Source organism: Aethalodelphis obliquidens, unplaced genomic scaffold, assembly GCF_003676395.1.
Source record: "Aethalodelphis obliquidens isolate GAN/ISIS:26980383/991018 unplaced genomic scaffold, ASM367639v1 scaffold1, whole genome shotgun sequence".
NCBI lineage: Eukaryota > Metazoa > Chordata > Mammalia > Artiodactyla > Delphinidae > Aethalodelphis > Aethalodelphis obliquidens.
In genome coordinates this window covers 49,639,212-49,658,899 of record NW_020837945.1, presented here as the reverse complement: position 1 = coordinate 49,658,899, position 19,688 = coordinate 49,639,212, and the positions used below count along the sequence as shown (strand labels likewise).

The following is a 19,688-nucleotide window of genomic DNA, read 5'->3' as shown; positions in this document are numbered from 1 at the left end:
GCTCCTTGCAACTGTGTTGCCCCACACCTAGAAACGTACCTTTTGGTATAGAATAGAGGGGCCTACATAACAAAGACCAAATATCCCTGCTCTTCAAATTTTGAGACTTTTAATCCTTAAAATACTTCATCAGAGCTCACCTACTCACTTCCAAGTTATAATTGAGGGAGGTTCCTAGATTATTTTTGAGCATCAGGACAAGATAACACTCTGATTGTCACACTGATTGGAGAGTCTCCTGTCAACCCTCCTTCTGCAAGCACTACTTGCAAAGAAAGGGCCTTATATAAGTCTACCCCATAAAAGTCTGCAAACAAATATTACGTTAACTAAAGCAGGAAGAGGAAAGAGAATATTGAGAGGAAAAGAGGGTCTTCCCTCACAGCTGGCCATTGATTGCCCCTGACAAAGACTCTCTCCTTGACCAAAATTTAGTTAGGCTTCTCTGAGCCTTTTTCCTGACATGGCCTTGACTTGGCCTTCCATGTCCGTCCCTGCTAAACCCAGTTTTAGCAAGAACTCTGATAAGTCATTCCTGTATCCTTGATATCTGATCACTCTTCATATCTGATCAAGTTCTTATCTCTCATTTTGATATCTGATCACCTTGTCTTCAGCAAGAATCTTATTAAATTGGTTTAGCAAGAATCCCACAACCCTTGATGTCTCCTCTTAGTAATTTTCCCCCTACTGACCCTGCTCACTCTGCTCTTTGGCTGTAAATCCTCATTTGTCCTTATTGTATTAGGAATTGAGCTCAGTCCCACACTGAAGTCTCTTTTCCCCTATTGTGAAAATAAGGAATAAACTCTGTCTTTACCACCTTTAACTAGTGCCTGACTCTGTTGTTCTTTGACACCACATGGAAGCTCTCCCCATTACAAGCATCTTTACACTTCTTGTAGCACCACTGATTCCTTTGATGATAGTAAAACTAGCACAAAGCCGTTGGTCAAAATGTGCTTCCTGACTATCATCGAATTGAAGGGGATAAGAATTTTATGCTATGAGAAATGGTAGAAGTTGTTGGAAAGAAAGTAACATATGTATCATTCTTATTTTCTTCCTCTTATCCTTCTCATTAAGTATAATTTCTTATGTCCCTGGCATTGTTGTTAAATACTTTATCTGTATTATTTCACTTAATCCTCACTGCAAAACTATGAGACATAAACTAAGTAATCTGTGTTTTAGGAACGAGGCTGCTGAGGCCTAGTTAGTAAGTGGTGGGGGCAGAACTCTAGTCACTTAAGCCTAGGACACATTTCCTTAACCACTCTGCTCAGAGAAGTTGCCAGGTGGAGAATTAGAGACCATGTACCCAACCACACAGAGGCTGGAAAGAAGACCACATGTTGATGAATCACCAAGAAGTTTAGTAATAAACTAACTTGTGAGAACAGGAGAGGGGGTGAGGGGTGCAGTGGCTAAAAGCCTAGGCTTTAGAGAGAGAGAGAGAGCACACTCTATGTAAGTGCTACCTCTGCTACCTGCTAACTCTGTGATCTTGGGGAAGTTATATATCTTATCCCAGCCTCATTTTCCTCATCTGGACTGTGTTGTGTTAGCTATTCATATTATTACCATACTTCCTGGATCCCAAAAGAGCAAGTTTTTTGTTTGATGCCTTTAAAAATCAAGATGTATCAAATAATCAATATAAAATAATCTTCTCAGCTGAAAAGCAGAGGAGTAAGATGCAACCCAATTGTTTTGTCCTGAGTATAGGAAACTAGCCTGCCTAAAAGGTGTTTGTTCATTAACTCATTTGAGTTCTTGCACTGGTAGTGTTACATGCAATTGAATTTTCACTGAAATATGTATCTCTAATTGTCACTTAAATGTCTTCAAAAAAGATTACACTATGAGGCAGCTTGAGTATGCAGAAGATTGTCACATCCAGGTAATGCAATTAGAGACAGAAGACATTGCCAGTGTTTGAGAATAAATCATAAGACTTTTAAAGGCAGTGAAGCATAGCATGGCTGATTCATACATCATGAGGACTATCTCTGGGGCACCAACATCTGCCTGAAAAATGTTCCTACTAGGTTTTCAAGAGAAGCTATTAAACTTCCAACAACATATAATTCAATTAAAGAAAAAAAGGATCTATGAATTAACAAGAAGCAAATGCAAACAGAACACCTCAAAATGACGATGTCTATCTCTAAAGAAATTGTGAGTGCGGGTTATGAAAAGCAACATGTCAAAATCAAACTATACAATTTCCAATAGCCTAAAGAAAATCAGAAGAATCTTTAGATTCTGAGTAAGGAAAACTTGGGCTCAAATTTGATTGTCATATTTAAAAAGATAATATTTTATATTGCATTGATTAAGATAAGCAATTAACACATAAAACAAATGTTTGTGTTTTGTACACACCTCCAAGTCTCTTATGAAATTAGTTTTGTCTTACAATAGATGGCATGTTTGAGACAAAGTAATATGATGTTATTATTATGAGTATATAGAGGTATATTAATTTCCTTATTGCTGTTGTAACAAATTATCACAGAACTGGTTGTTTAAAAACAACACAAATTTATTGTCTTATAATTTTGAAGGTCAGAAGACCAAGTGGTTCTTATGGGGCTAAAATCAAGGTATCAGCAGGGCTGCCCTCCTTCTGGAGACTCAGAATCCATTCCTTGATTTTCCAGCCTCTAGAGGCCACCTGCATTCCTGGGCCTATGGCCATTTTCCATCTTCAAAGCCAGCAACTGCATAACTCCAACCTCTGCTTCTACTGTGTGTCTCCTTCTCTGACTCTCCTGCCTCCCTCTGTCCCTTGTAAGGACCCACATGATTACATTGGGCCCACTCAGATATTCCAGAGTAATCACCCTATCTCAAGATCCTTAACCACATCAGATATTCCAGAATAATCCCCCCATCTCAAGATCCTTAACCACATCTGCAAAATTTCTTTTGCTATGTACAGTAACATAGCCACGGGTTCTGGGGATTAGGACATGGACATTTGGGGGTCCGTGACTCTGCCTAACACAAAAGGTAAGCTGGAGGTAAATTGGGGAGACTTTGTTTATGGTGTTAGGCATTTGGACTTTACACCATAAACAGTAGAGAATCAATGAAGGTTGTCACCTACTTCCTAAGTCCCTCTTTTCTTTACCCCATCGATGTCTTTACCATGATCGATTCTCTAATTGAAGTTTATATTCCATTTCCGATCTCACAGCCCAGGTATTTTTTCTACTGCTGTGTTCTGCATGGATAGATCTTTACCTATCCTCTTCCTGTTAATTATCCTTATTTAGAGTAGTGTTTTGAAAGGGAGCCTCTATCCTCTTAAAAAGGCTTCCTCAAATCAATATTTATCAGATGTGGACATATAAATACCCCATATTCCTTTCAAATTGTACTTTGTAAAAATTTAGAAATCTACAAACACAACACAGAGTCTATTTATTTAGGGAAGGCAGCTCCATGTTTAAATGAAAGGGTCCAACCACATCAGACCCATGCTCAGAAACCTGGAAGACCACATCCTGAGGACTGTGGCCATGATTCTGGTTAATTTTACCAGTCTAATTTTAAAATCAGGTCAGAAAGCTCTATGGAGGCTGAGCGTAACTCTTAGCACTGTTAACGACATTGGTGATCAATGGACAACTTTTTTTTTCATCTTCTTCAAAAATAAAGGAAGGAAATGAAAAATAAAAATCTATGTCAATGAAATTTTAAAGTTTCCAATTTAAACATAAAAGCCAGGAAATGCAACTTAAGTATCTCAAGGGAACATTAGCCTGTTTATATTTCATGTGCTTCATTTTAAGGTATAACACTTAACAGTATAATTAGCAATCAAAAACATTTTCTCTGTGCACTGTGGGTATTTGATGTTATTATGAGATCCTTGATTTTTTGCATTTCCTGACTTCTGTGTTTAAATGTATAACCTTAGTGTTGCATTACTGTGTGTCCTACATTAGTTATTGATGGCTTGTAAATGAAATAGATGCTCTAGCAGGTCTTTTCTACCTCCAACCTCCGTAGATAATTTCTGCACACATTTTATGAACCACTATTACAGAAGCTCTATAAAAACTGTAATGCAAAACAACACAATTCTTGCTGAAATGTATGAGAGTAGTTCTAAAAGGTTTGTCACTTTGTAACAATTACGTTGAATCTTTTTGAAAGGTTGTTATTTGTTTTGCTTCTTTATGTCATCACATCTATTTTATCTTTCGTTGAAAACATATTTCAAAAATTAAAGCTCCACAGCAATTTCCAACCTATCAAGGGCTTAACTGCAGTCTTATAAGACCTGCATTACATTGTTCTGTCTAAAAATCCCTGAGACTCCTGGTAAAGAAAAGAGTGAGCCAGTACTTAAAAGTATGCTAATTGTGAAAATCGTTTCTTTGATATTCATGATTTTGTATTGACACATTTCACTGGCAAATGGCAAAGTGATGGTAGTTTAAATGGCAAAGATATTTCTAATTAAAATTTTTACCAACTCAAATCTATAGCTTTCAAACACAGTAAGTAATTTTATCAAAAAAAAAAAATCCACAGAACAAATACGATGTGTGGGTATGAATCCACCTCCTTATGTGTCAGGTAAGAAAGATTTCTGCCACATCTACTTTTTCCCAGACAGCTCCCCACCCACTAGCCGCAATTCACTGGAGAAGGTAAGCAGATTTCAAAGTCCCAAACTTACATTATTGTCCTGTCTAAAGCCAAATACTATTACACTAAAATACTCTTATTCAGCAGTCATTGAATATAAAATTGGAGGTGTGATGGAAATGACTAATGTAAGAGCAACTATGAGCAAATTATTGTTTGGCCAGATCCTATGATTTTACTGGCACCTTGAGCCCATGGAACAGCACAGCTGCTTAGTATAAGTCTGGGCTGGTAGTCGACTTTGCCATGGTGTCTTAATTTATCAATTCAGTCACCTAAGAAGAAATGCTAAAATTTTTGGTATTATGTGTTCACATTTTCTAGTTCAATTTTGGTCTTAGAAACCTTTAGTTCCAGTATTCAATCATAATATATAATACAAATACAAATGTATACAAATATCCTTCCCCTCAAATTCATATTATTTCAACCTCAGATAAGAAGTTATAGATGTAACAGATGTATGTGTTTGAAAGGAGAGAGAAGAGGGTAGTACGTCTATTTACAGATTTCCAGCAAATGTTTTCTAAAAATTGCTCAATGATTTACAATTCTGAGGTGTATCACACCCCAAATATATTTTCCTGAACTATGGCCTATTGTATCTTAATAGGAAAATCAACACATTTGCACGAGGACACTCAAGAAAATGTGCAACTGCTTTTGAAGTTTAACTTAGCTGTGGGAAGAAGGCTATGGCAGGCTCCTTAGAGAAAGGTTTCTGAGAGTTACTAATGTTGCCAAGTTTTTCTTCCAGCACAAAACCAGTGGTACTAATTCACACTAAGTACCTGAAAGAAGGTGGATTGTTATACAGCAGAGGTCCTCAAACTTCTTCTGTCAAGAGTCAAACAGTAAATGTTTTAGTCTTTGCAGGCCACATATAGTCTCTGTCACCCATTCTTGGTGTTTTTGTTTGCTTGTTTGTTTTGGATTTTTCTTTTCGATAACACTTTAAAAATGTAGAAACTATGCTTAGCTATGGGCCATGATTTAGTCTGCAGACCAAAGTTTGCCAACCCCTGTTACCAAGGAAAGGAACACTGACAAATTTAGGTCCCCACAAGGTTAAGTATAATTACCTGGTACAGCGATGCTTTGCTGCCTAACAACACTCCCAAATTCAAAAATACAATGGCGATCATTTATGTTGCTCACACATCTACAATTTGTACCCAGCTCAGCAGGGACAGCCACTGCACCACACCACACGACAGTGAGCTGGGGGAGCTCAGCTGAACTGGAGCATCAACTTCCACAATGGCTCACTCAGGGCTGGTGAGAAGTTTCAGGTTATTAATTCCTTTCCAGTGGGTTTCTCCATGGAGTTGCTTGAATTACCTCTAGCCCAATGACTATGTTCTAAGACGGAGTGCCCCAAGGGAACTAAGCAAAACTATCACTTTTTACAACTAGCTTCACTGCATCATCTCTGTTGTAGTCACAACAGAGTCAAGGGGAAGGAACATAAACACCCATCTCCCGGTAGGAGGACCATCAAAGAAGGGAATGTGGGACAGGAGACACTGTTGTGGCCCTTTTTGGAATGTACAGTCTCACAGTACCCAAGCAAATTTTTCAAAAAGATATGCTTGTTCTTTGGTACCTGCATATTAAGTTTCCTCTCCTTGCTTCTAGTGTGAAGCAGGCTTAGACAGAGTTAAGTAAATTAAATACACCTTTATAGTCAAGATTAGAGAAGACTTTGAAGTATTTCATAAAACTTTCTGCAAGTCTAACGTAGTTAGTTGCAGGATTTAAGTTTGGAAAGTAGACACCATAAGCTTCTTTCACATGCACACAACAAAAATGGTGGAAGTTCAGCTCTCTGGCTTGTGTGAAATGAGTTAAGGAAGTCAAGAGAGATCAGCATATCAAACGTGAAGCATGTGTTAAATGGATCCTTTCCCCTTCTGGACGGTTTCCCAAGGAGACTAAAAATTTACTTAATCTGCAACTTAAAAAGGACATGGGGTCCCTTTCTGACATTTTTACTTGGGAGTCCAGGATATCACTGGACTTACACGTTTATTATTTGAGATGCTTTTCAATTTTAGCAGCTTAAACCAACCTTTACATTGTTTCACTTTGCAGCAGTCCAATAATCTCTTACATATTGGGATACTGATCTAAACACATGGCTATGAGTGACCAGTAAAGCAGTGTGTGGCAAGGAAAAAAACAGCTCCGGGGTACACCACTGCCCATCTCAGCAATCAATTTACAACACCACGACTTCATTGACTGTTTAGAAATCTATATCCATAGTGAAGACCCACAGCAGCAAACCATGCTCTTCATGTCTGTTGAGCTTTGACTTGATTTTCTCTTGCTCAAGGGGGAGCTGACAGGCTTAATGGAGACATCTACATCATGGTGAATTGTCAGGGGAATCCAAACACCTTAAAAACCTGTTGTTTGCTCTAAATATCTGAACAAGCCAGACTTAACTCAATTGAAACTCTCAAGACATGTTTTTATGGATTTTAAAACACATATGCCCTATTCTCAGCAGATTGTGAGTACACATATGCATATAAATTGTGGTTGTACGCTATTATAATTTTTCCATTGATAATATGGTAGTGCTAACAAATTTCCTAAATAGGAGGGACTTAAGGCAGAAATCAGGTTGGGGGGGGTAGAAGCTGGGAACCTACTTTGAAGCTACTTAGAACAGAAAGCACACTGTTCTTATATTGTATGTTTATTGCTAGAGCTTAAAATTATCTTTGTGGGAAAACACAGGGTTTTAAAATAGATTGTATATTTATTTGGGGTAGCTTGGGAAAGTCTCATGGAGACTTTTGGGACCTAATTCACCACCTCCATCAAGTCATGCCTCGGCATTTCAGGGGAAGAAAAATAATTTTTCTACTACCCTTCTAAGTTCTCACTGGGGCCCCTCTAACCAGAGAAAAACAAGTTTATTAACATGTGTAGCTCATGAATACATAGGAGAACCCTTGGGGGTAAAAATAAATAACTTCTAGAGGTGGCTATGAATTTAGGCTTAAATACCCATCTTAATATGGGGAGGGGAGGAGAGATGTAAGCCTCTGAAGGGTCAATGATTTTTAGGAAAGATGAATGGGCCCTTAGAAAAACAGATTAGAGGTACAATGGTTTGTGACAAAGTTTGGGTGTGGCGTCAACCTCTAGTCTCCTCTTCTGTGATGAGTCAATCCTCCTTGAATGATGAAATTTACCCCCACCTCAGGATGGGATTGATGACAATTGAGTTCCTTTCAGAGCATTTGTCTTTAAGCAAATAAGGGGAATTCAGGGAAAGCATGGGGGTGGCCTGTCTTGAACTCCTACAGTCATATTTTGGGCTGGCATATCCTGCCACCTTTCAGCATTAACTCTGAGAACTGATAAACTTGCCAATATAACAAGGAGGGTGTGACAAATTATATATCACTTTGGGCCTGGTTTATAAGCATTCCTTCGGAGACCTTCCTCAAGTCCAAATTACATTTACATTTTTCAATGTCCAATATGCTATTAACCCTACCATCATCACATAATACAAATAATTCTCAATAATTCTTTCTTCAATCAACATCAGAAAACCATGACATTCAAGATCTCATCTGAGAATACAATCATTAACTTTCAGTTGCATTATCTAAAGGTCTGGCAAGAGAAATGATATCAAAAATGACCACCACCAAAGAATATGCCATCTATCTGATTCTCAGGTTACATATTAACTCAGTCTTATCTTTGGATCAAGTTACGGAACCAGAAAGCTATATAAATGAACCACGTTAACCTAGACCCAAGCAGAATCACTCTCCCTGAGTTATGTCTCAATATTCAACCCTAAATTTATACCTAGGGTCCAAATGAGAAAGAAACATGAAGCATGCTGCCATGGTACTATAAAATCAAAATAAAATTACTGTCTTTTAGATTATTCAGAGCCTCCTACATTGAAATTTTTTTAATAGGAAATACAATGTTTGAGTTTTGATGTGGCTTGAGGTTGGTTGTACATGGCAAGGACATGGTTTAACCTAGAACCTATATTTATTTAAGGTAGTTTAGAGGACTCTGATGGAAAGTAATAGGACCTAAAGCCCCCCTAACAAGAAATAATACATTTCTTTTCGATTTTAGTACCTAAGAGGATCCCTGAGTCAAGATGACAGGCCAACCATATGTGTATATCATTTTTGCCTCTGGAAAATTCACTAAATTAATTGTAAAGAAATAAAGCATAATTACTGAAACTGAATAGTGGCAATATCTCCATTCCAGGGCACATCAAGTCCATTTTCAAGGACCAGTCTTCTTCATTTATTTAATTACCTGCCTGATCCATACGGGCATTTGGGTGGGCAGCCTGTGTCCGCAAGGAAAGAATTACAAAGGGAAGGAAGTGAAACAAAAATGATGACGTAGGAAAAAGAAGTCACTGCCTAGGGAAGTAGGCTTGAAAAGAGAGACAACAGAGGGTAGACATTAGAATTTTCAAACCCCACGACAAGGGTAAATCTTGGGGTTTAAAATAGTAACATTAATTAAAAGTCAAGCTCCCACCTCTCTCTCTTTTTTTTTCCTTTAAAAAGTTTATTATAGTTTTAAAATTGCAATTCAAAACAAAATTAAAGAACATAGATAAGCAAAATATTGTTTATTTCCTTAAAAGGGATATTTATAGTGCTTAACATGTGTAGCTCATGCAAAAGATAGGCACTGCCTGGCAGTGCAAGGATAGGCACTGTGAACATCAGGGTTGAGTCCTTTTCTCTATGCATACATGTGTATGTATATACTTTTTCACAAATATAGGATCATATATATTATTTAATAACATGAATTTTTAAAATAAATTTATTTCTTTACTTTTGGCTGCATCGGGTCTTCGTTGCTGTGCATGGGCTTTCGCTAGTTGCGACGAGCGGGGGCTACTCTTCGTTGCACTGCGCGGGCTTCTCATTGTGGTGGCTTCTCGTTGCGGAGCATGGGCTCTAGGCACGTGGGCTTGAGTAGTTGTGGCGCATGGGCTCAGTAGTTGTGGCTCACAGGCTTAGTTGCACTGCGGCATGTGGGATCTTCCCGGACCAGGGCTCGAACCCATATCCCCTGCATTGGCAGGCGGATTCTTAACCACTGCGCCACCAAGGAAGCCCCAGTAATATGAATTTTTTACTTCACTATTTCTCCTGAATATCTTTCCTATCCTATAATCTCTTAAGAAATTGTATACTGTTCTAGAACATCATTTGTAATGCAAATACATAATTTACTGAACTATCTGTATCACAGGACATTTTGTTGTCTCTGACAGGTTGGCTTTTTGTTTTTGTTTTTTTTGAATTCTATTTTATTTATTTTTTATACAGCAGGTTCTTATAAGTCATCAGTTTTATATGCATCAGTGTATACATGTCAATCCCAATTGCCCAACTGATCACACCACAACCCCCACCGCCCCACCGCTTTCCCTGCTTGGTGTCCATACGTTTGTTCTCTACATCTGTGTCTCAACTTCTGCCCTGCAAACCAGTTCATCTATACCATTTTTCTAGGTTCCATATACATGTGTTATTATACAATATTTGTTTTTCTCTTTCTGACTTACTTCACTCTGGATGACAGTCTCTAGATCCATCCACGTCTCAACAAATGAACCAATTTCGTTCCTTTTTATGGCTGAGTAATATTCCATTGTATATATGTGCCACATATTCTTTATCCATTCATCTGTCAATGGACACTTAGGTTGCTTCCATGTCCTGTCTATTGTAAACAGAGCTGCAATGGACATTGTGGTACATGTCTCTTTTTGAATTATGGTTTTCTCTGGGTATATGCCCAGTAGTGGGATTGCTGGATCATATGGTAATTCTATTTTTAGTTATTTAAGGAACCTCCATACTGTTCTCCACAGTGGCTGTATCAATTTTCAATCCCACCAACAGTGCAAGAAGGTTCCCTTTTCTACACACCGTCTCCAGTATTTGTTGTTTGTAGATTTTCTGATGATGCCCATTCTAACTGGTGTGAGGTGATACCTCATTATAGTTTTGATTTGCATTTCTCTAATAATTAGTGACGTTGAGCAGCTTTTCATGTGCTTCTTGGACATCTGTATGTCTTCTTTGGAGAAATGTCTATTTAGGTCTTCTGCCCATTTTTGGATTGGGTTGTTTGTTTCTTTAATATTAAGCTGCATGAGCTGTTTATATATTTTGGACATTAATCCTTTGTCCGCTGATTCATTGGTAAATATTTCTCCCATTCTGAGGGTTGTCTTTTTGTCTTGTTTATGGTTTCCTTTGCTGTGCAAAAGCTTTGAAGTTTCATTAGGTCCCATTTGTTTATTTTTGTTTCCATTACTCTCGGAGGTGGATCAAAAAAGATCTTGCTGTGATTTATGTCAAAGAGTGTTCCTCCTATGTTTTCCCTAAGAGTTTTACAGTGTACGGTCTTACATTTAGGTCTCTAAGTTTATTTTTGTGTTTATTTTTGTGTATGGTGTTAGGGAGTGTTCTAATTTCATTATTTTACATGTAGCTGTCCAGTTTTCCCAGCACCACTTATTGAAGAGGCTGTCTTTTCTCCATTGTATATCATTGCCTCCTTTGTCATAGATTAGTTGACCATAGGTGCATGGGTTTATCTCTGGGCTTTCTATCTTGTTTCATTGATCTATGTTTCTGTTTTTGTGCCAGTACCATATTGTCTTGATTACTGTAGCTTTATAGTATTGTCTGAAGTCAGGGAGTCTGATTCCTCCAGCTCCGTTTTTTTCCCTCAAGACTGCTTTGGCTATTCGGGGTCTTTTGTGTCTCCATACAATTTTAAGATGATATGTTCTAGTTCTATAAAAAATGCCATTGGTAATTTGATAGGGATTGCATGAATCTGTAGAATGCTTTAGGTAGTAGAGTCATTTTCACAATGTTGATTCTTCCAATCCAAAAACATGGTATATCTCTCCATCTGTTGGTATCATCTTTAATTTCTTTCATCAGTGTCTTAGAGTTTTCTGCATACAGGTCTTTTGTTTCCCTAGGTAGGTTTATTCTCAGGTATTTTAATTCTTTTTGTTGCAATGGTAAATGGGAGTGTTTCCATAATTTCTCTTTCAGATTTTTCATCATTAGTGTATAGAAATACAGGACACTTCTGTGCATTAATTTTGTATCCTGCAACTTTACCAAATTCATTGATTAGCTCCAGTAGTTTTCTGGTGGCATTTTTCGGATTCTCTATGTATAGTATCGTGTCATCTGCAAATACTGACAGCTTTACTTCTTCTTTTCCAATTTGTATTCCTTTTATTTCTTTTACTTCTCTGATTGCCAAAGCTAGGACTTCCAAAACAATGTTGAATAATAGTGGTGAGCATGGACATCCTTGTCTCATTCCTGATCTTAGAGGAAATGCTTTAGTTTTTTACCATTGAGGATGATATTTGCTGTGGGTTTTTCATACATGGCCTTTATTATGTTGAGGTAGGTTCCCTCTATGCCCACTTTCTGGAGAGTTTTATCATAAAATGTTGTTGAATTTTGTCAAAAGCTTTTTCTGCATCTATTGAGATGATCATATGGTTTTCATTCTTCAATTTGTTAATATGGTGTATCACATTGATTGATCTGCATATATTGAAGAATCCTTGCATTCCTGGGATAAATCCCACTTGATCATGGTGTTTGATCCTTTTAATTTATTGTTGGATTCTGTTTGCTAGTATTTTGTTGAGGATTTTTGCATCTATATTCATCAGTGATATTAGTCTGTAATTTTCTTTTTTTGTACTATCTTTGTCTGGTTTTGGTATCAGGGTGATGGTGACCTCAAAGAATGAATTTTAGAGTGTTCCTTCCTCTGCAGTTTTTTGGAAGAGTTTGAGAAGGATGAGTGTTAGCTCTTCTCTAAATGTTTGATAGAATTCACCTGTGAAGCCATCTGGTCCAGGGTTTTTGTTTTTTGGAAGATTTTTATTTGTATTTTTTTGTTGTTGTTTTCTTTTTTTTTTTTTTTTTGGCAGTACGCGGGCCTGTCACTGTTGTGGCCTCTCCGTTGTGGAGCACAGGCTCCGGACACGCAGGCTCATCGGCCATGGCTCACAGGCCCAGCCGCTCCGTGACACGTGAGATCTTCCCAGACCAGGGTATGAACCCGTGTCCCCTGCATCAGCAGGCAGACTCTCAACCACTGCCCCACCAGGGAAGCCCTGTTGGAAGATTTTTAATCACAGTTCCAATTTCATTCCTTGTGATTGGTCTTTTCATATTTTCTATTTCTTCCTGGTTCAGTCTTGGAAGGTTATACCTTTCTAAGAATTTGTCCATTTCTTCCAGGTTGTCCATTTTATTGGCATAGAGTTGCTTGTACTAGTCTCTTAGGATGCTTTGTATTTCTGCAGTGTCTGCTGTAACTTCTCCTTTTTCATTTCTAATTCTATTGATTTGAGTCCTCTCCCTCTTTTTCTTGATGAGTGGCTAATGGTTTATCTATTTTGTTTATCTTCTCAAAGAAATAGCATTTAGTTTTATTGATCTTTGCTATTGTTTTCTTTGTTTCTATTTATTTCTGCTCTGATCTTTATGATTTCTTTCCTTTTGCTAACTTTGGGTTTTGTTTGTTCTTCTTTCCCCAGTTCCTTTAGGTGTAAGTTTAGATTGTTTGAGATTTTTCTTGTTTCTTGAGGTAGGCTTGTATAGCTATAAACTTCCCTCTTAGAACTGCTTTTGCTGCATCTCATATGTTTTGGATCGTCGTGTTTTCATTGTCATTTGTGTCTAGGTATTTTTTGATTTCCTCTTTGATTTCTTTAGTGATCTCTTGGTTATTTAGTAACGTATTGTTTATCCTCCAAGTGTTTGTGTCTTTTACATTTTTTTCCCTGTAATTCATTTCTAATCTCAGAGCATTGTGGTCCGAAAAGATGCTTCATATGATTTCAATTTTCTTAAATTTATTGAGGCTTCATTTGTGACCCAAGATGTGATCTATCCTGGAGAATGTTCTGTGTGCACTTGAGAAGAAAGTGTAATCTGCTGTTTTTGGATGGAATGTCCTATAAATATCAATTATTCTATCTAGTCTATTGTGTCATTTAAAGCTTCTGTTTCCATATTTATTTTCATTCTGGATGATCTGTCCATTGGTGTAAGTGAGGTGTTAAAGTCCCCACCTATTATTGTGTTACTGTCGTTTTCCTCTTTTACAGCTGTTAGCAGTTGCCTTAGGTATTGAGGTGCTCCTATGTTGGGTGCATACATATTTATAATTGTTATATCTTCTTCTTGGATTGATCCCTTGATCATTATGTAGTGTCCTTCCATGTCTCTTGTAACATTCTTTATTTTAAAGTCTATTGTATCTGATATGAGTATAGCTACTCCAGCTTTCTTTTGATTTCCATTTGCATGGAATATCTTTTTCCATCCCCTCACTTTCAGTCTGTATGTGTCCCTCAGTCTGAAGTGGGTCTCTTGTAGACAGCATATATATGGGTCTTGTTTTTGTACCCATTCAGCAATCCTGTGTCTTTTGGTTGGAGCATTTAATCCATTCACGTTTAAGGTAATTATTGATATGTATGTTCCTATGACCATTTTATTAATTGTTTTGGGTTTGTTTTTGTAGGTCCTTTTCTTCTCTTGTGTTTCCCACTTAGAGAAGTTCCTTTAGCATTTGTTGTAGAGCTGGTTTGGTGGTTCTGAATTCTCTTAGCTTTTGCTTGTCTGGAAAGCTTTTGATTTCTCCATCTAATCTGAATGAGATCCTTGCCAGGTAGAGTAATCTTGGTTGTAGTTTCTTCCCTTTCATCACTTTAAGTGTATCATGCCACTCCCTTCTGGCTTGTAGAGTTTCTGCTGAGAAATCAGCTGTTAACCTTATGGGAGTTCCCTTGTATATTATTTTTCATTTTTCCCTTACTGCTTTCAATAATTTTTCTTTGTCTTTAATTTTTGCCGATTTGATTACTATTGGCAAATAGTAATCGGCGTGTTTCTCCTTCTCTTTACCCTGTATGGGACTAGCTGTGTTTCCTGGACTTGGGTGGCTATTTCCTTCCCCATGTTAGGGAAGTTTTTGACTATAATCTCTTCAAATATTTTCTCTGGGGCTTCCCTGGTGGCGCAGTGGTTGGGAGTCCACCTGCTGATGCAGGGGATGTGGGTTCATGCCCTGGTCCAGGAGGATCCCACATGCCAGCGGAGTGGCTGGGCCCGTGAGTCATTGCCGCTGGGCCTGAGCATCAGGAGCCTGTGCTCCATGGCGGGAGGCGCCACAGCAGTGAGAGGCCCGCGTACCGCCAAAAAAAAAAAAAGAAAAAAAAATATCTTCTCTGGTCCTTTCTCTCTCTCGTCTCCTTCTGGGACCCCTATAATGTGAATGTTGTTGTGTTTAATGTTGTCCCATTGGTCTCTTAGGCTGTCTTTATTTCTTTTCATTCTTTTTTCTTTATTCTGTTCCGCGGCAGTGAATTCCACCATTGTGTCTTCCAGGTCACTTATCCGTTCTTTTGCCTCGGAATCCGTTATTCTGCTATTGATTCCTTCCAGTGTAGTTTTCATTTCAGTTATTGTATTGTTCATCTCTGTTTGTTTGTTCTTTAATTCTTCTAGGTCTTTGTTAAACATTTCTTGCATCTTCTCGATCTTTGCTTCCATTCTTTTTCCAAGGTCCTGGATCATTTTCACTATCATTATTCTGAATTCTTTTTCTGGAAGGTTGCCTATCTCCACTTCATTTAGTTGTTTTTCTGGGGTTTTATCTTGTTCCTTCATCTGGTACATAGCCCTCTGCCTTTTCATCTTCTCTATCTTTCTGTGAATATGGTTTTTGTTTCACAGGCTGCAGGATTGTAGTTCTTCTTGCTTCTGCTGTCTGCCCTCTGGTGGATGAGGCTATCTAAGAGGCTTGATGGGAGGGACTGGTGGTGGGTAGAGCTGACTGTTGCTCTGGTGGGCAGAGTTCAGTAAAACTTTAATCCACTTGACTGTTGATGGGTGGGGCTGGGTTCCCTTCATGTTGGTTGTTTGGCCTGAGGCAATCCAACACTGGAGCCTACCTGGGCTCTTTGGTGGGGCTAATGGCTGACTCTGGGAGGGTTCATGCCAGGGAGTACTTCCCAGAACTTCTGCTGCCAGTGTCCTTGTCCCCACGGTGAAAGAAAGCCACCCCCCGCCTCTGCAGGAGACCCTCCAACACTAGCAGGTAGGTCTGGTTCAGTCTCCACTGGGGTCACTGCTCCTTCCCCTGGGTCCCAATGCGCACACTACTTTGTGTGTGCCCTCCAAGAGTGGAGTCTCTGTTTCCCCCAGTCCTGTCAAGGTCCTGCAATCAAATCCCACTAGCCTTCAAAGTCTGATTCTCTAGGAATTCCTCCTCCTGTTGCCGGACCCCCATGTTGGGAAGCCTGATGTGGGGCTCACAACCTTCACTCCATTGGGTGGACTTCTCTGGTATAAGCGTTCTCCAGTCTGTGAGTCACCCACCCAGCAGTTATGGGATTTGATTTTATTGTGATTGTGTCCCTCCTACCATCTCATTGTGGCTTCTCCTTTGTCTTTGGATTGTGGGGTATCTTTTTTGGTGAGTTCCAGTGTCTTCCTTTCGAAGATTGTCCAACAGCTAGTTGCTATTCTGGTGTGCTCACAAGAGGGAGTGAGAGCACGTCCTTCTACTCCACCATCTTAGTTCATGCCCTTTCCCACCTCTCTTTATTTACATCTGGCACCCAGATATCTACTGCTTGGACAAAAATATCAAGTCTCTTCTCTAAAGGATTTCCTGAGCCCCAGAAAAAATGTCTCTTAATTTCTGACATTTTCAAACAGCTGTAACAGTCACATATCTGCCCAACTGCTCTAAAATAAACCTATCAAAGGCCCCAACTGTGCACTGAATTATGATGTGGTTTTATGGTTTTATTTTTAATATGATTAGGCAGCAAAGCATAATGAGATCTTTGAGACAAACCTGCAACATGAAATAGAGAAACTCATGTTAAACAGAAAAATGTTATTCTAGAGGAAATGGACATAATTCAGGGAGTAGAAAAGAATATTAAAAAAGTGGAAATAAAATCCTCAAAAATAAATCAATACATATAGAAATAAAGATAATAGGTAGGTAGGTAGACAGACAGATTACTGTTGAGGGGTAATCCAAAAATATCTCTTGAAATTAAAAATAATAATAGCTTTAAAACTTAATAGAAATAATTGAAAGATTTAAAAAATTAAATATTACCAAAAAACTAGTAAAAGAAGACAGAAAAATGAGAAAATATAAAAGATATCAAGACAGAAAAATGAGAAAATATAAAAGATATCGAGAGTATATCAATGCATCATCCAAGAAGTCCAACATCTAATCAACTAGAATTCAGATGCTCAGACCAGAGAGGACAGAGACAAGAAAAACATCAAAGGAAAAATGGGTGAGAATTTCTCAGAACTAAGGGACATGATCTCAGGATTGAAAGAGCAGAGTAAGTGCTCAACATACTAAATCAAAAAATAGACACATCTAGACACTTTGCTGTGAAATTTTGGAGTTCTCTTTGGAAAAAGAGAAAATTCAAAATGCTTCAGCGGGGATTAAAATTTACCTACAAATAAAAGACAATTACCAGCAGAAGACTTATCATCAATACTACATGCTAGAAAGTGATATACTAATGCCTTCAAAATATGAGAGAAAATAATTCTTAACCTAGATGGAAGTTCCAAGATTACAGTTTTGAGGCAAGATTTAATCAAGATTTTTAGAGCAGCTAGTGATTGAGGGTAGTGGTGTCTGAGAAAGGATATCAAATATAAACATTTTCCAAATGGGACTGCCAAACCCTAAGACAAGGGTAAGATTTGGGGTCTTAATTTTTTTTTTTTTTTATGATGACAAAATACAAAAGAAAACAACGAAGAAATGGGAGCAGAGCATTTTGATGTACAAAATACTGATTGGCGCTTCCACTTACTATTCTTATATAGTCAGAATAACATGAAAATGTATATTAGCTATCAAATTTTAAAACTAATCTGTAGGCAAACAGAAAATATATGTTATAAAATGAAATATGTTTTCATCAACTTTGAGGATGCAAAAGTAAAAATGACAAGTTGAGAGATGTGGGAGAGCTGAAGAGAAGGGCATGGGTGCTAATATCCTCATCTTATAGTGATGAGTCAAGAGATACAGCTCATAGGTAATGTGGAAGAAAACATGACAGAAATACATAAATTAAAATTAGAAAAGTAGCCAGCATAAGATTGAAAAATAATAATGTAATTTAACAGAAGGATGGAGGAAATACTGGGGGAGAATAAATGATTAAATCCTTGCTATCATGGCAGAAAATAAATAGAAGATGTCAAAAAAAATAATTTATTAAGAAATATCAGCATAATCATATTATTTAGAAATGCTAAGATGACAACTGGGACAAACAGCTGAAAAATTAAAAATGGATGCTTCTGGAGAGGGAGATGGAATAAGTAAGTCTTGTTTCCATTACAAGTAATTCTGCATAACTTTATTTTTAAATAAACCTATGTATTTCTTTAATAACTAAAAAATAAGATCAATTAAATACTTACAACTTCCAAAATGTAATAATAAACCTTCAAGGTTCTGAAATTGCTGATCAAAAATAAGTTTCCAACAGTAAGTATATTTTTCTTCAAGAATTTTACAAACTATTTCAGAGATTATAAAAATGAATTTACCTACAATGAAAGAATGAAAAATACTTATAAGTGTATCCTTAAATTATAGAATGAGGAGTAACTCATTGGGTAGTTCCTTGAGGAGAGTTCTAAAATTAGGCTACACAACAAAATCAATAGGATTTTTTAAAATATTCCTTATTAAATCAACTTCCTGGGATCCACCACCCAGGCACGTGTATTTCTAAAATAGCATCCAAGTGAATTTAAAGTGCCACCAAGGTTGAAAATCACTACCCTAAAAAGAGGGTTTATTTTGTAGTGTTTCCATAAGGAATCCCCTCCCAGCATTTCTAGAGTAATTTATATGTTTCTCTGGGATCAGGAGAAAACTCAGTTGAGAAATGGAGAAAATGGGAAAAGGTATAATAATTCTCTTGTAAGAATTAAAACACAACAATCAACCAAGAGACAACTTGGTTCAAAGAAATCTAATTGAGAGAGTGGTAGCAGGAAACAATGACAGGAGATTCAGAAGTTGAGGTCAACATTTCTGGGAGCTGAAGAGGAGCAGGAGAGAAATTTCCTGATCTGATAGGCAATATTGTTTGTGCCTATGACCAAGTTCTAAGTGTGTGTTCATATCCTTGTTTCTACTAACAGTAAATCATGCTTGCAAATAAAATAATCAATTTACATGCATAGTATAATTTAAACAAATTTAAACAAATCCTATGAATAATGTCCTAAGAAATAACAAGTTTAGGAAATAAAATAAGTCCTTACATTAGCTACTTTGGCACATGATCCTGTACAGTGAGTGACATTAACTTTACTAGGATTAAGAGCATTAAGCTATTTCAAGATAACCTAGTTTTCTTCACTGGTGTTTATGAGTGTTTGAATATGCACTATGGCTACAGTTTTTTGAAAATGCTACTAAATTTATTATTTTATTTATATTTGTAATAATTTACTTACATACCCATAAATACCATGAAGAATGCTGGAAATATTTTAAGAATCATTTATGATTTGTGTAATTCCAAAGAATTCCAATTTCTCATTGGCAAATCCCAGAGTAATATCTGCCAGGAATTTGGAAACATTACACCTCTCCTTTATATTAAAAGTATAAAAATTTAATAATAATAGTATAAAGTGATGAGTGCTTTAAAAAATCAAAAGTCTTCACACTTTTTTCAAGTGAGGAAGACTTCTTAACCAATGAGAACAATGGACTTTGGGGAGAGAGATACGTGTGAGATGGTGGGGGAGAAGAAGTATTGATAGAACATTGGCATTGGATCAATGAGGAAACAACTGGACAATTTCAGGGACTTCTGGAAAAGGTCTACATGTATTCAGTGA

The 19,688-nt window shown here is 37.4% G+C and overlaps 1 protein-coding gene across 1 annotated transcript in view; it reads right to left on the bottom strand.

Annotated features, from left to right (window-relative positions):
* The window catches only part of ZPLD1 (zona pellucida like domain containing 1), a 123,060-nt gene that overhangs the window by 100,170 nt on the left and 3,202 nt on the right, over positions 1–19,688 (bottom strand). The window lies entirely within an intron of this gene.